The sequence below is a fragment of the Myotis davidii genome, unplaced genomic scaffold, assembly GCF_000327345.1.
Source record: "Myotis davidii unplaced genomic scaffold, ASM32734v1 scaffold378, whole genome shotgun sequence".
Lineage (NCBI taxonomy): Eukaryota > Metazoa > Chordata > Mammalia > Chiroptera > Vespertilionidae > Myotis > Myotis davidii.
This window is the reverse complement of record NW_006290631.1, coordinates 172,717-186,605: the sequence shown is the minus strand read 5'-3', so window position 1 is coordinate 186,605 and position 13,889 is coordinate 172,717.

Below are 13,889 nucleotides of genomic sequence, written 5' to 3'. Positions count from 1 at the left end.
AAGTTTTCTGTCATTATTTCTTCAAATATGTTTTCAATATCTTGCTCTCTGTCATCTTCTGGCACCCCTATAATTCTGATGTTGGTACGCTTGAAGCTGTCACAGAGGCTCCTTACACTATCTTCGTATTTTTGGATTCTTTTTTCATTTTGCTTTTCCAGTTGGGTGTTTTTTGCTTCTTTGCATTTCAAATCTTTGCCTTGATTCTTGCGGTCCTCTGGTCTGCTGTTGGGAGTCTGTATAATATTCGTTATTTCAGTCCATGTATGTTTAATTTCTAGTTGGTTCTTTATCATAGCATCAAAGGTTGGTTGTGCCTAACGGTTAGTAACAAGACTGCAAAGGAGGGGAGGGGAGCTCTGAATTTGGCAGATAAGGGTTCAAATCTCCACGGACCCTTTGATGATCTTGAACAATTTCCATGGCCCTCTGAGGGCTAAAAATGGGGTCAGTTGAACAACTTTGCAGGGATGCTTTTAAAATAATGAAGCATGCAAAATGCCATTAGCTCAATAAAGGGCAGCTATTATTGTTACTTCCTGAATAATGTTTTTGATCTTTTGGGAAACTGTTACTCCAGCATATGTGTAATACATGTGAGTTGATAGTCTTGCATGACTAAGTTAAAGCTACAACGGGTAACATTGGAGAGGAAGTGCAGAAACTCTGATGGTAAAGGGCGTACTGGCTGAGCACACAGCTTCTGAAGCTCAGCGGTCTGACTCCGAGTCCTGCTGTGCCACATATTAGTCTGTGAGCTTGGGCAAACGGCTGGAGCATTCTGTGTTCCCATTTCTTTATCTGGAAAGCAGCCCTATTTCATGGGGTTGTTACAGAGATTTAATGAGTACGCTTATGTAATTGTTTAGGATATTGCCTGGCAGATAAGCAGCATGTAATAAATGTTCGCTCTTCTTATTCTAATGCTGAGGACGGCATGGTATAAACACAGAGCAGAGAATGCCAGAGCACCAGCATCCACATATAACCCAGGCTAGCTGAAACAAAAGTGAGGAGGTTGTGGAGATAAACAAGGCTACAGAAATGCACAAGAGGAAGTTGCTGAAAAACATTGCCAAGAAGGCTAAGGTTGGAAAGTCATTCCATGGGAAACACATGAAAACTTCAGGGGGGAATGGTTTCCGAGTCCTGATGCCAGGAGAGATCATATTATAGGGACAGTGGAACTTTTACCATTGATTTTGGGTTGCCTCTCGGTGAATCATTGGAGCCCTCATCTGAGTGGCCTTCAAGTGCCCCCAGCCCTCTTAGGGAACTGGGGGTGTGCACTGTTCTCTAAGACAGGTGGTCAGTGACAGGCACTCAGTCAATCCAGCTTTTAAAATATGGGGCCTTGAAGGCTGACCCATGGGATTAAAGTCAGAGAAAGTCGCAAGAAGAAACTCTTAAAGCAAGGTCAGTGCCCTTCAGGACTATTCCCTAGCCAGTGGTCGGCAAACTGTGGCTTGGCAAACCACATTTCATGAGCCATTTGAGGCTCTTTGGCCCCTTCAGTGTGACTCTTCCACAAAATACCACGTGTGGGCGCACACGTACAGTGCGATTGAAACTTCGTGGCCCATGCACAGAAGTCGGTATTTTGTGGAAGAGCCACACTCAAGGGGCCAAAGAGCCGCATGTGGCTCGCGAGCCGCGGGTTGTCGACCACGGCTCCTAGACCAAGGGAACAAAACACTGCTTAGAGGTGACATAAACACGTTTTCCAGTGCGAGGAACTCCTCGGGGGTTTCACCAGATGGAAAGAGACAGATAAACAGGCATCTCCTCAATCGTCTGTTCACATGATTTACTAAAAAACTGATAGCTTGATGCCCTTCACTTTCAAAACATAATATGTATGCCCCCAGGAATACCAGGTCCTTTGTCACGAAGGATCTTCATAACATTTCTCTTTTAGTGAGGGGGACCATGCCAGGACCCCCAAATCTCCAACCACGCCATCTCATCAGCATAGCCCGTGGTTAGATAGCGCATGTTGTCATCAGAATGTCAGGGCCTAAGTCCTTACATCTTGGCCATGTTTATGTCCTTTTAAAATTGAGGATAGTAATAATACCTAACCTGAAATGTTTTATGAGTTAATATCATGTTCTGCACACACCAAACTGCTTAACAAAGCCCTCTTTATTCTTTGAGGGCTATCAAGGAATTGGTAATTATAAACAGAGAAACTTTTCTTTGTTCAGGAACTCCTCTCTCTTCCTTCGATAACTGTTCTTGTTTACGAAGAGTAACATTTGAGATGGATTTCTGGAAGAGTCTAGTCTATTCAAACCGAGGCTCAATGTGAAGCAGAACTTATTCAAAATTCTACTGACTCTTCAGCGCTCATTCAGAACAGCGTATCCTCAGGAAGCCTCTTCAATGACTCTGATTGTCTGGCGAGGCTCCTGCCTGGGTGCCCATCGCACATGCCTCAAACTTCGCACGTTGTCCATTGATTTATATCACATTTTGTATTTCTCTCTACATCTGAATAAATCTTTTTCAGTTTTGAAGTGTGTTGCCAGATCATGAAAGATAATATATGCTCAGTATTTTAAAATATATTACAGGTGTATTTATTTCTCGTGTGTAATTCCTGTTTGGCATATAAAGGGCAGACTGTGGTGTAATTGAAAAAAAAATGCAGTGTTGAGTCAGGTTGACTGCATTTAAGGCCCGAATTCTCTCTTTATTTTGTCTATGACCCTATGCAAGCTCTCTAAACTCTCCGAATCTTAATTTCTTCATCTCTTATTTTTTTGGTGAAAAATAAACTTTTATTTTTTCCTTCTTATTAAATTTATTGCGTGACACTGGTTAACAAAATTATATAGGTTTCAGGTGCACAATTCTACAACACATCATCTGTACACTGTATTGTGTGTTCACTGCCCAAGTGAAGTCTCTGTCCTTCACCATTTATTCTCCTATCCCCTCCTCTGCCTCCCCCAAACCATTTTCCCTCTAGTAATCACTGCAATGTTGTTCATGTCCATGAATTTTTCTCTTTTTTTTCCTCAATCCTCTACCCCCACCTAAGCCCTTTAATTTATTCATCTTCAATATGAGAACAATTGAGAGAAATTAAATGGTACAAACCACATGCCAAGGTACTGGACAAATGTTGGTTCAGATGAGTCTGTGGACCCTCCCTCCTCACAGTCAGTCCGTCAGTTTTGAGCTCCACCTACCCTCTTGGTTCCTTAATCAATTGGCAGCCCAATCTAGTGATTGGTATCTGATACCTTTTGTATTAGTCTTGGGTTTTGGTTATACTCCCAAAACCTTTTTTTATAGCCATTCTCAACTCTCAGGGGTTCTTAGGCTCTATAATGATAAATAGGACCCGAGTGCTTAATAAAAATGCTAATTTCAGGACCCCAGCCTGAATGATCCTGATTCTCTAATTCCAAGGAAGGGCTCAGGAACCTGCACTTTCAGCATGTCCTAAGGAACTGCACCAGGTAATTCTCAAGAACTGTATCTCCATGCCCCAGGACATTTTCCGCTCCAGCTCTGAGGAGCTGTCTTTCTCCAGTAACCAACCAGACAGGGCTGTGTCAACAACTAGACTATCTTCTCAGGGACCGATCTCACCCCCACGGCCCCATGCCATGAACAGGAGCATCCAGATGTGGCTTATCTGGCCTAGCTTTAAGTGTTTTCCAATTGGTTTACATCCCTGCTGAGCACAGGTATTGGGGAAACCCTGCTGTAGGTCCCGTGTGGGTCCTGCCAGGTGCCCAAAGATGATGGTCCTTTAGGTCTTCTCTGGGTTGAAAGTTGTCTGTCAAGGCCTACTGTTAGGAGTTCTGGGTTTTCATAGGGAGCTCATGGAGTATCTCTACAGGGATCCAGATTATCTGTCTATCCTGGCGGAGGTCTGAGCCCCATTGGCCTGGTTATTCTTTCTCTGGGGAAGCCACACTGCAACACCCTTGGGCACTGAGCTTAACCCAAGGGAAGATTTCCCTTTCTCCTTGCCAGGAACTCAGTCCAAACACATCAGCTTCCTGGAGGATGGTGGAGAGCTTGCTTGCTGCCTGTACTCACAGTCCCTTTAACTTAACTTTCTCTAAGTTTGTGCGGTGGGGCCCACCTGGACCCATAATCATTTAAGTATCTCTTCTTCAATGCTCTTCTATTGATAAATACCAAAATAACCCCTTACCAACACCACCAACCCCACCACTACCACCACCACCACCACCACCACAACCACCAATGCCTGACTCTCCACTTATGAGAATCCTGTTTCTCCTCCAATGGCCTTTAATACTGTCCCAGGCTTTGGGACATCTACAAATGGCTCACTGGTATTTGTTGATGATGCCTTTATGCCTGTGTTTTTCTTCTGGGGAGATCCATTCAGTCCCAGTCTTTAGACATGATTACCTCTGGGTTTCAAGTTGCATAGTGTTGAGGGGTGAATAGGGGGCAGTGGGCTACTGGCGTGGCCAACCAGCTCTACCTGATGGCCCTTGTGATCTCTGAGCCCACCCAGGTCAGCCCCACCCCCCCACCTTGGAACTTTTTTGTCCTTCGTCCCATAATGAAAGCATCCTTGGAGAAGTCCAGCAGGGCGTCGTGGACTGTTGGTGTCTACCCTGCTGGTAAAGATGGCACACTGGGTCTGCAGATGGTGAAGTGCTTTTGCATTCACTCCCCTACCTCCAATCGCTTTGCTCTCCAGTTTATTCTGTATGAAGAGCTTAGCAGTGCTGGGCTCGGGAAGAAATCAGGCAAATATGGTGATAAAAATGCAACAACAACAGATGGCAGGAAGAGTTTCCTTGAAATTCAGATGAGCAGTGGGTTTTTATTATTAAATTCATTTCCATCATTTGTGAGATAGGTCTGTCCTTGTACTTGCTCATCGTGTGGTGAAATAATCTTGTTCTTCAATATCTGTAACCAGGAGCTGTTCATTATACCAATTATCAATACACCCATATGGTCCCATGTATAAGTGTCAGCTTCGTTACATGCATGTAGCCTCCAAATGTAGCCTCATGTGGAGAAGTGAATGCTCACCTTATCCTACAGAAAATGGTCAGTTTCTGAGGTTTTTAGGCTTACCACATTCTATGTTGGTGAGAATAAAATAAGGCTTTTGCGGGGAGAGGGGGGAGAGGAGAGGGAGATAATAAAAAATATTGGCCCTTCAATTGATTTCAAATACATTATCTTAGGTCCTGCATATAACTCCTATTTTATAACTATTAAAACAGAAGTGTCTATGTGCCCTTTGTGAATTTGTGATTTTTCATTTTCAACATCCAGTAAGGGGAACCAAAGTTCACCAAGTTCTTTGGAAACTGAATCTAAATGATTCTTATACCCTAGATTCCCCCTAACCAAAGTGCAATTCTCCACTCTCACTATTAGCAGCAGCAGCAACTCCATTAGCACCATCACCTTTCTGCTCCACGGTTATTGCCATCAGCACTGTTCCATTTCATGTGTGGCAGAAAGAACCTCATACTATACATTTTTTAACTCTTTCCAGATCAGGAATTCTAAAATCATAGAATCCCAAGGATATGAAGGGACACTGGGAGGTCATCTAATCCAAACCTCTACTTGCCAGAAAGGAAAAGTTCAAACAATACATACAGAAGGGATTTATTTTCAAGAAAAATATGCTTTGTGATGCTAGGGCTGGTGACAGGATAATGGACAACAACAGAAGGTTAGAATGAAACGCTTCCGCCCTTTTCACAGGATCCCTAGTCAGTGTGAAGGGCCTCCGGTGCTGGGGGAAACGGCCATCATAGGTAATTTTGTGAACTCGGTGATCATCTTCATAGTGAAGAGAGATGTGCACCGAACCTGATTATTTCTCAAAGAACTGTCATTTTCCTAAGAGCTGGCATTTTCAGCCTCTTGAACAACACCAACCACTGTTATCACAGCTTTTACTTGAGCAATCAATCAGGGGTTTGAAACATTAAACTCGAATATATAATTTCAAAGGGGATAATTTCAGCAAAATTCACCCTGAACTGTAACAGCTTCAGCCAGCCCTTTTCCCAGAAGAGGGTCACTGCCTGCCCCCGTATCCCTGGCAAATTCCCTCCCGCACTCACCCCGCTTTCCTTCCCAGCCAGAGGAAATGAGGGGCCAGGCCATGGATTGACGATGTTTCTTGAAAAGAATACCCAGAAATGTCCTGAAGGAGGCAAGGACAGTCTGCCGGGGAGAACTGGCTCCCCCTCCTTGCATTGCTCTGCAAGCCGTAATGTCCAGAGTCAGGGTAATACACGTGGGAAAGATGGTGTGGAACTTCTCATCTCTTATCTCTGACCCCATCAGATGTTAAAAATGATCCAATTTCTGCTCTGGAAACACAACAAGTCAGTTCAAATTTAAATTCATTGGCTAAAGTCCTGCCAGGACAATCACATAGTCCTTAATTTCCTCTTAGCTAGCCAACTGGAAATGTATGCTATCGCAAACACTTTTTGTTGCACCTAAGCATAAGTCTATAATTAGGCTAAAAAGAGAAGCAGAAAAAAAGCAGACACCGGTGGAATATGGGACATGTTTTCAGTGCCAGTTTTTGTAACCTGGCTCCCTGTCTTCGGGGTCTATTGCAAGAGCGAGTGACTGTTTTTGTGTTTGTTTCGGTAACTACCTGTGCTGCTGTTGACTGAGGGGTCCTGTCCAGGGTTATAAATGTTACTATGCAGCCATTGTCTTGTCAGATGTAAGCAACTTGCCCTGCAACAAGGGGAACAGCAGCAGCAAACCCTGGTCTCTCCTCCCTCCCCCGCCAGACCACATCTATAGTCTGTTCAACCTCATAAGCAGCAAAACTCAGCAATGGTGACAATCTGAATATCCTAGATGAACGCCCCACAGCCCAACTCCATCTGTCCTTGGCCAAAAGCGGGGACTGAGAAAGAGGAAAGCGTCCCTGAAACCAGATCTCACCTGGCCTGGCCATTGGGTTGGGGCGTTGCTAGGTACTTCCGGTCATTTAGAACTAGGTTATGCGGTTCCTCTGTTGAATATAAATAATTTCAAAGAACACCAACATCAGGCAAGGCCACTCAGACAAGGCACAAAGAAGATCATTCCGCAATCGTGTCTGGACACAGATGAAAACATAAATGTTGTCCCTACCACAAAAATGACCAAACACCACCCATTCTGGATGACACGAGACAATTGATTTGCCTTTCCCGGTCGCAGCCTTAGCCTCACTCCATCCCTATGGGCTTCGAGGGAAGAATTATGAAGTTGCCCAACCATAGAATTACCCCCACTTCCCGATGGCATCCAAAGTGGAGAAAAGCTCCCTTTCCTTGTACGATTGCCCAAATTACCTAAGAGAAGCCCAAATTCTATAACATGCCCCTTCTAGCCTGTGTGTTCTCCGTATTGCAGCAGGTCATTACCCCAGCTCTGTTCCATTGCGGGCATGTGGCCAGTGGTCTCAGGTTGAAGGGCATTGACATCCTCTTGCACAATGTCATGCTCATCTCATCATCCTACTAAATGGGCAGGGATCCCGAAGTCATATGTGGTATCTTCCTCTCAGCCCCATACCACATCAGTCACACATCCTGGTGAGTTTACCTTGCAAATAGCTCTTATAACTATCTCCTTTTCTATACCTCTACAGCAGCCTCTGCGAACACAAGTGGCAAGTGTCTCCCATTTTGTCTAGCTAGCCTTCCTGTGGCGCCCTTGACTTTCCCCAACCCGACTTCCACGCTGCAGCCAGAGTAATCCTTCCTAATTAGGAACCTTAAAAAGCCATTCTCACGTTGAAAGCACTTTCATGCTTCCTAATTCTCTTAAAGACACCGTCACTTAAAATGGTTGCCAAGGCCATAAGAAGTCTGGCCAGTGCTTGTCTCCTCAGCCTCACCTCATGGTACACGCCGCCTCTTTCGGATGCAGCCACAGTGTCCTTCTCTCATTTGCTTGAACACCGTATGCTTCTTGCTGCCACAGAGTCTCCAGCCTGCTGAAGATGTTGTGAAGCCAAGTGGGATGGCCTATGTGCTAACCCATGGAAGATGGAAAGAAGATCAAGAAGGACTGTGGCTATCGCCCTCTTCATGTAGAAAGAGGATACAGATAAGAAAGGCTATACTGGGGTGCGAGTGGGATTGTTTTAGTTCAACCTCAGAAACGTGATAGGTAGAGTTGTGGTGTTCCACAGTGGGCTGGGCTTCGTTACTGTGAGTCCTTGGTTCCGGGTGGCTCCTACAGCACACTCTGTGGGGTGGGGGTTGGGTCAGGGGCCTTCCAAGCCCTCTTCCCACTGCCAGCTTCGTGTCTTGTACTGTGTACTGTGTTGCCTTAACCTCATCGTAATGGGCCTGAGCTAATCTTGTCGGACCATGGATACTAGAGTTCAGCAAACTTCTGAAAAGGGCCAGGTAGTGCTATTTCGTAAATATTGTAGGCTTTGCAGGCAATGTGGTCTCTTTTGAAAGTATTCCCCTCTGTCACTGTAGCAGGAAAGCAGCCTTAGATACTCTGTAAATGATGAGTGTGTCTGTGTTCCAATAAAACCTTACTTATGGATACGGAAATTCAGATACATAATTTCCACATGTCATGAAATATTATTCCTCTTTTAATTCTTATTCTCCATCCATTAAAAATGTAAAAGCTATTCTTCTCTGGTGAACCTCCAAAACAATCTGGGGGGCTGGTTTTGGCCCATGGGCCGTGGTTTCCCAATCTCTGATATAAATCATTAATCAGAACCTGAAATGCCATTAACTTCCTGGCTATCCTTAGGCCACCAACCTACACTGATTTTTTTAAAGCCTGGTTGGGAAAAAAAAAAAATCTGCTCTTCTCTAATTTGACTCACTGGCTAGACAGAACATTTACTTTATTATTTCCACAAGTTTCATTTTACGGTTGGCTGTGAAAAAATTACTTACCCATTTGCCAGTTTATAGCAGCTAAGGCTCTTAAAGCAAACCCCGCCTTCCCTGCACCGCCCTGTTTCCGCACAGCCTTATCATCCGGCCATATTTTCCAAGCCCCCTCGCTGCTGTCCGTGCCAAGCCCCCAACTGGTAAACCAGACTCTTCCAATTAGTATTTCCAATACCTACCTTTTAAAAATACCTCAATGCCTTCTTCACATTCAGTTACATAGAAGAGTAAAAAGTGACTGATGCGCCACCAGCAGGTTGCGGGTCAAATCTCTCAGTACTTGCATTCACTGAATCTTTTTTTTCTTTATCTTAAAATATATTTTTATTAATTTCAGAGAGGAAGGGAGAGGGAGAGAGAGAGAAAGAAACATCAATGATGAGAGAGAATCATTGAGTGGCTGCCCTGCACACACCCCCACACTGGGATCGAGCCCGCAATCCGAGCATGTTCCCTTGACCTGAATCAAACCAGTGACCCTTGGGTCAGCAGGCCAATGCTCTGTCCACTGAGCCAACCAGCTAGGGCCAAATATATTTTTAAATTTCTATTACTTCAAAGTAAATTTCAATCTTATTTCAGTTTGGAACATTTCAAACAGAGAGGCAGCAATGGAGTCAAACTTGAGACTCTCCAGCAGGAGATTTTATTTTATTTTAAATATATTTTTATTGCTTTCAGAGAGGAAGGGAGAGAGAGAAAGAGGGAGAGAAACATCAATGATGAGAGAGAATCATTGAGTGGCTGCCTCCTGCACACCCTCTGCTGGGGATCGAGCCCACAATCCTGGCATGTGCCTTTGACTGGAATCGAACCTGTAGGCTGCAGGCTGATGCTCTATCCACTGAGCCAAACAGCTAGGGGGTCACTGAATCTTATTTTCGTTCTTTCTAGAGCTAGCTGCTGATCCTCCCTCCAAGCTCATCTCTCAGCCTCTGCCCGGGGTTCGGTTTCATCCCCCACATTAACCATTTTCAACTTGTGGTCATGGATAGGCTTATGGGCAGAGTAGTGAGCTGATGTAAGCAGTGTTGTAGAATGAGTTGCGTGTCCATGTACAACCCATAACCTGGAGGGAAGAGTCTTGGTGTTGGCGTGTCACTAGGAGACTCTGTTGGGATACTCTTTGCCTCCTGCAGCCTAGTGCAGGCCACGCATGGAGTGAGCAACAGGCCGCCTGGGTCCTTGTGGGGCGGGGGCGGGGTGGTGGTGGTGGTAGTGGTGCATCTGCATGCTCCACTGCAGCTTTGATAGTGACCGAGAAGGAGGCAGAGACTTGGAGAAGAGGCTCACTCAGCCCTTCTGGGAAGAGCCTGGAATTATTTAGCTATCAGGGAAATTGGGCCAACATGGCAGATGGGCAGGAGTAACACTTGTGCTTGGCCTGAGGTTGAAAATGAGGTAGGCTTGCCATCATGCTGGGAAGGGATGGGGAAGCAGAGGCCCGGGGGAGGATGCAGGGAGAGCTGCCAAGGTGCGAGTCAGGCAGGACTAGCAGGGTTCCAGAGGCCTGCGCCAGGAGGAGGAAGTGATAAGTAGATACAAGGTCCCCTGCAGAACACTGGCGTGTGGACGAGTGTTATCAGGAAACACCCGTTCTCTCCATTGAGGGGAATTAGTTACTTGCCAGGTCCAGATATTTCAAAAGCTGTTTCCCTTCAAGGTATAATCAGAATTAAGATGTCAAGTGATGGCAACTGCGCAACACTACTGTTGAGCGGATAAATAGATTGTAAAATTGTCTTTCGGTCCCTGGGAGACAGTGGGGGTAAGTGGGGGTCAGCAGACCTGGCTCTATCCCAGCTCATCCCCCAAATTGCTGTGACCATGGGCCAGCCATTGAACTGGCTAGACCTCAATTCCTAATGTATAAATGAGAGAGGAGGGAGCCTAACGCAGTCATCCCAACATTTCTCTCATATTGCAATTCAAAACATTATGTTGTGTGTATATTTTAAAGAAATTAACAAATTTAAAATGATGGGAAAATCTAAATCAGCATTAGTGGGAAAAAGAATTAGCACAACTCATTTGGAAAGTAATTTGGCAATCTGTGTCAAGAACCTTGAAAATGTTTATACCCATTGACTCAATAATTTCTCTCCTAGAAAACGACTCTAAAAAGTGTTCTGAAATTAAAAAACGCATACAAAGAAACCCAGATGTTCACTGTACTATTATTATCCAGCAATTGGGGGGATGTTTTTAATGGACAGTCCACACAATGGATTAATGTTTAGTCATTAAAACATGATTATTGAGCATGTAAAATGATAATTTTAAGTCATTTAAATAGTATATAGAGAAATTAGTGAAGTAGGGAAATGTTTATGTTATAATATTACGTTAAAAAAAACCCCAGAATCCCAAGTTATATAAAGCTAATATCAATTATGAAAAAAAGATATGGACATATTATAGGAAAATATTTGTTTTAAATGTTTTGGAATTATTGATTTAATTTCTTTTCTCTTTGTTCTCTTTAATGTTCTATAATAAGCTTGCATTACTTTCATTATAATAAAAACTGAAATAACTCAAGTTTATGATTATTAGTTGGTAGAATATATTAAGAAGCTGTCAGAAAAAATAGAAATAATCACAATTATAGAACTCCGGTTGTTATATAATATGAAATAATGTACCATGAAGCTCCATGGTAGATGGGTTGGTGGAAAAATCTCTGAACTCACATCAAAGCTCCAGTTCAAATTGTGGTTCTTTTTAATTCCCAGCTGTATGACCTAGGAACTGAAGAGTAGGACTATAGAGTAAGTTAGTTCCATGTCTGAATCTCAGGTGTGTTATCTATAAAATAGAAATTCAACAAATATTCAATGACTACCTACCACAGTGATTCTCAACCTTCTGGCCCTTTAAATACAGTTCCTCATGTTGTGACCCAACCATAAAATTATTTTCGTTGCTACTTCATAACTGTAATGTTGCTACTGGTATGAATCATAATGTAAATATCTGATATGCAGGATGGTCTCAAGCGACCCCTGTGAAAGGGTTGTTCAACCGCCAAGGGGTTGCGACCCACAGGTAGAGAACCACTGACCTGCCATGTGCTAGGTCTTTATGAAATGCAGTGAGTTACAAGTTAGCCAGACATTTCACAGGTATGTTACCTTAGATGCAAAAAGACAATAGGTTCAGTAAATCTAAGTTGTTCTTTGTCAGGGAAAATACTGGCCTAGGATATGACTACCCACTATAACCTATATGTAGTCAAATATTTAATTTCCAGACCATCCTTTGTAGTTATTTTAGGTCTTTGAGTTTGCACAACCGCCATGCAGGCCTTCCCTGAACTAGTCAGGTTAGCATATGGCCCCTTTGGTCGTAAGTCCCTCTCGGATACCCTGCTGCCCCACTGAGTCTTACTGAGGGGAGAACAGATGCTGAGTGGATGAGTCACCATCAGGAGGATGCACTATTGCAGTGTTCCTGGGAGATGAGGTGCCCCCAACCCCCCATCCTCCCCTCCCCCATGGGTAGCGATAGCTGCCACCCAGCCCAGAATGAGAGAGCTGGAGGGAGGGGACGAGCCAAGAGCCAAGCTCAAGCTGCATACCCGGTTCAGAGGGCTCCTTTGAGACGTGGGGAGTAATTAAGGCAAATGGTTCATCAACCACAGGGAGGAGTGAGGGGAGGAGGAGGGCGGTGGAGGGGAGAGCCTGGTTAATTGCAGAGCAGATGCCCAGCAGCACCTTGGGGTGAATGCATTAAGGACGGGAGCTGTCATCTGGCTCACCCCCTCACATTTATTCACAGACTCCTGGGCACCCAGCTGGGGCTGGTTTGGTGTGGGTTTTGCCTCAGTTGGAGGGATCCGCAAGTTCAAAGCCTTCTCCTTGTTTCCAAATGGGATCTCCCTCCCACCTTCTCTCCCTTCCTTCCCTGTTCCGCCTCCCCATCCTGACTCCAGGCACCCTACTGTGCCTCCTCTGCCTGCAGACAGCTTTAATTGTCTTGTCTGCCCTGGTTCAGGAAAGCCAGCTCCGGCCCTTCAGGCTAATGGGAAAGGCTCCAGGCCTCCTCTGGTTCCCCAGCTACCTCCCCCGCCCCTCCTCTCCAGCCCGGGCCCAGGTGCCAAGTGCCTCCCAGCGTCTTCAAAGCCCCCCTGTGGACCGGCTGTCCCCCTGAAGTCCACAGAAATGCAAATCAGGCAGGACCAGCACAAAGAGCAGAGGCCAGTGCCCCCAGTGCTGGCTTTGCTACCCTGAAGAGGCCATTCAGGCCTTGGCCACAGAGGTTGGGGCCTGGGGCAAAAGGTGCCAGCCCCCTACCCCATGGGGGCAGAATACCAGGCTGCGATGCAGGGTATCCTGGGGACTCCCATCTCCTTCATCGCACTCCACACACACTTCCTCCTGAATCTCCCAGGCTGCCACATGGAGGTAAAACCTGGGAACGGAAAGAGGGGAATGACTTATATTTCACCCTCTGGCCTCCTCCCTGCATTTTCAAACAGGACTCACTTCCCCAGGGGCCTGACTCAGTCCACCTCGGCTGTGAAAGTATTCTAACTCCGGGGCCCCTTCTTGTGAAAGTATTCTAACTCCCGGGACACCTCTGGTCTCCTTTCCTGCTGCAGTTGTCCCCAGTGAGCGCATACTTTTCTGCTAAAATGGGAAGATCCTCTCTCTCTCTGGACCTTTGTCAGCTTCTGGAGAAACCATGGCCACGCCAGAGCCACCCCGACTGTACCCGGCGGCACACCGAGTAGAAACAGCCATCTCCTCACAGCCCGGCTCGTTCTGCGTGTGCTCACCTTCTGGGTACCATTTACGGTCAGTGAAGTGAGATGCTTGTGTGACTAGGCCTGTCTCTACGCTTGGGCAGAAGCACTGGGAAACTGGGTGGAGAGAGGAGCGGGCCTGGCTTATGGTGTATCCAGAGTGAAAGGACATAGCAGGACTGATGGCTGTGTCCTTAACCCCGCTTCCAAGAAAAAAGCCGCAGGGT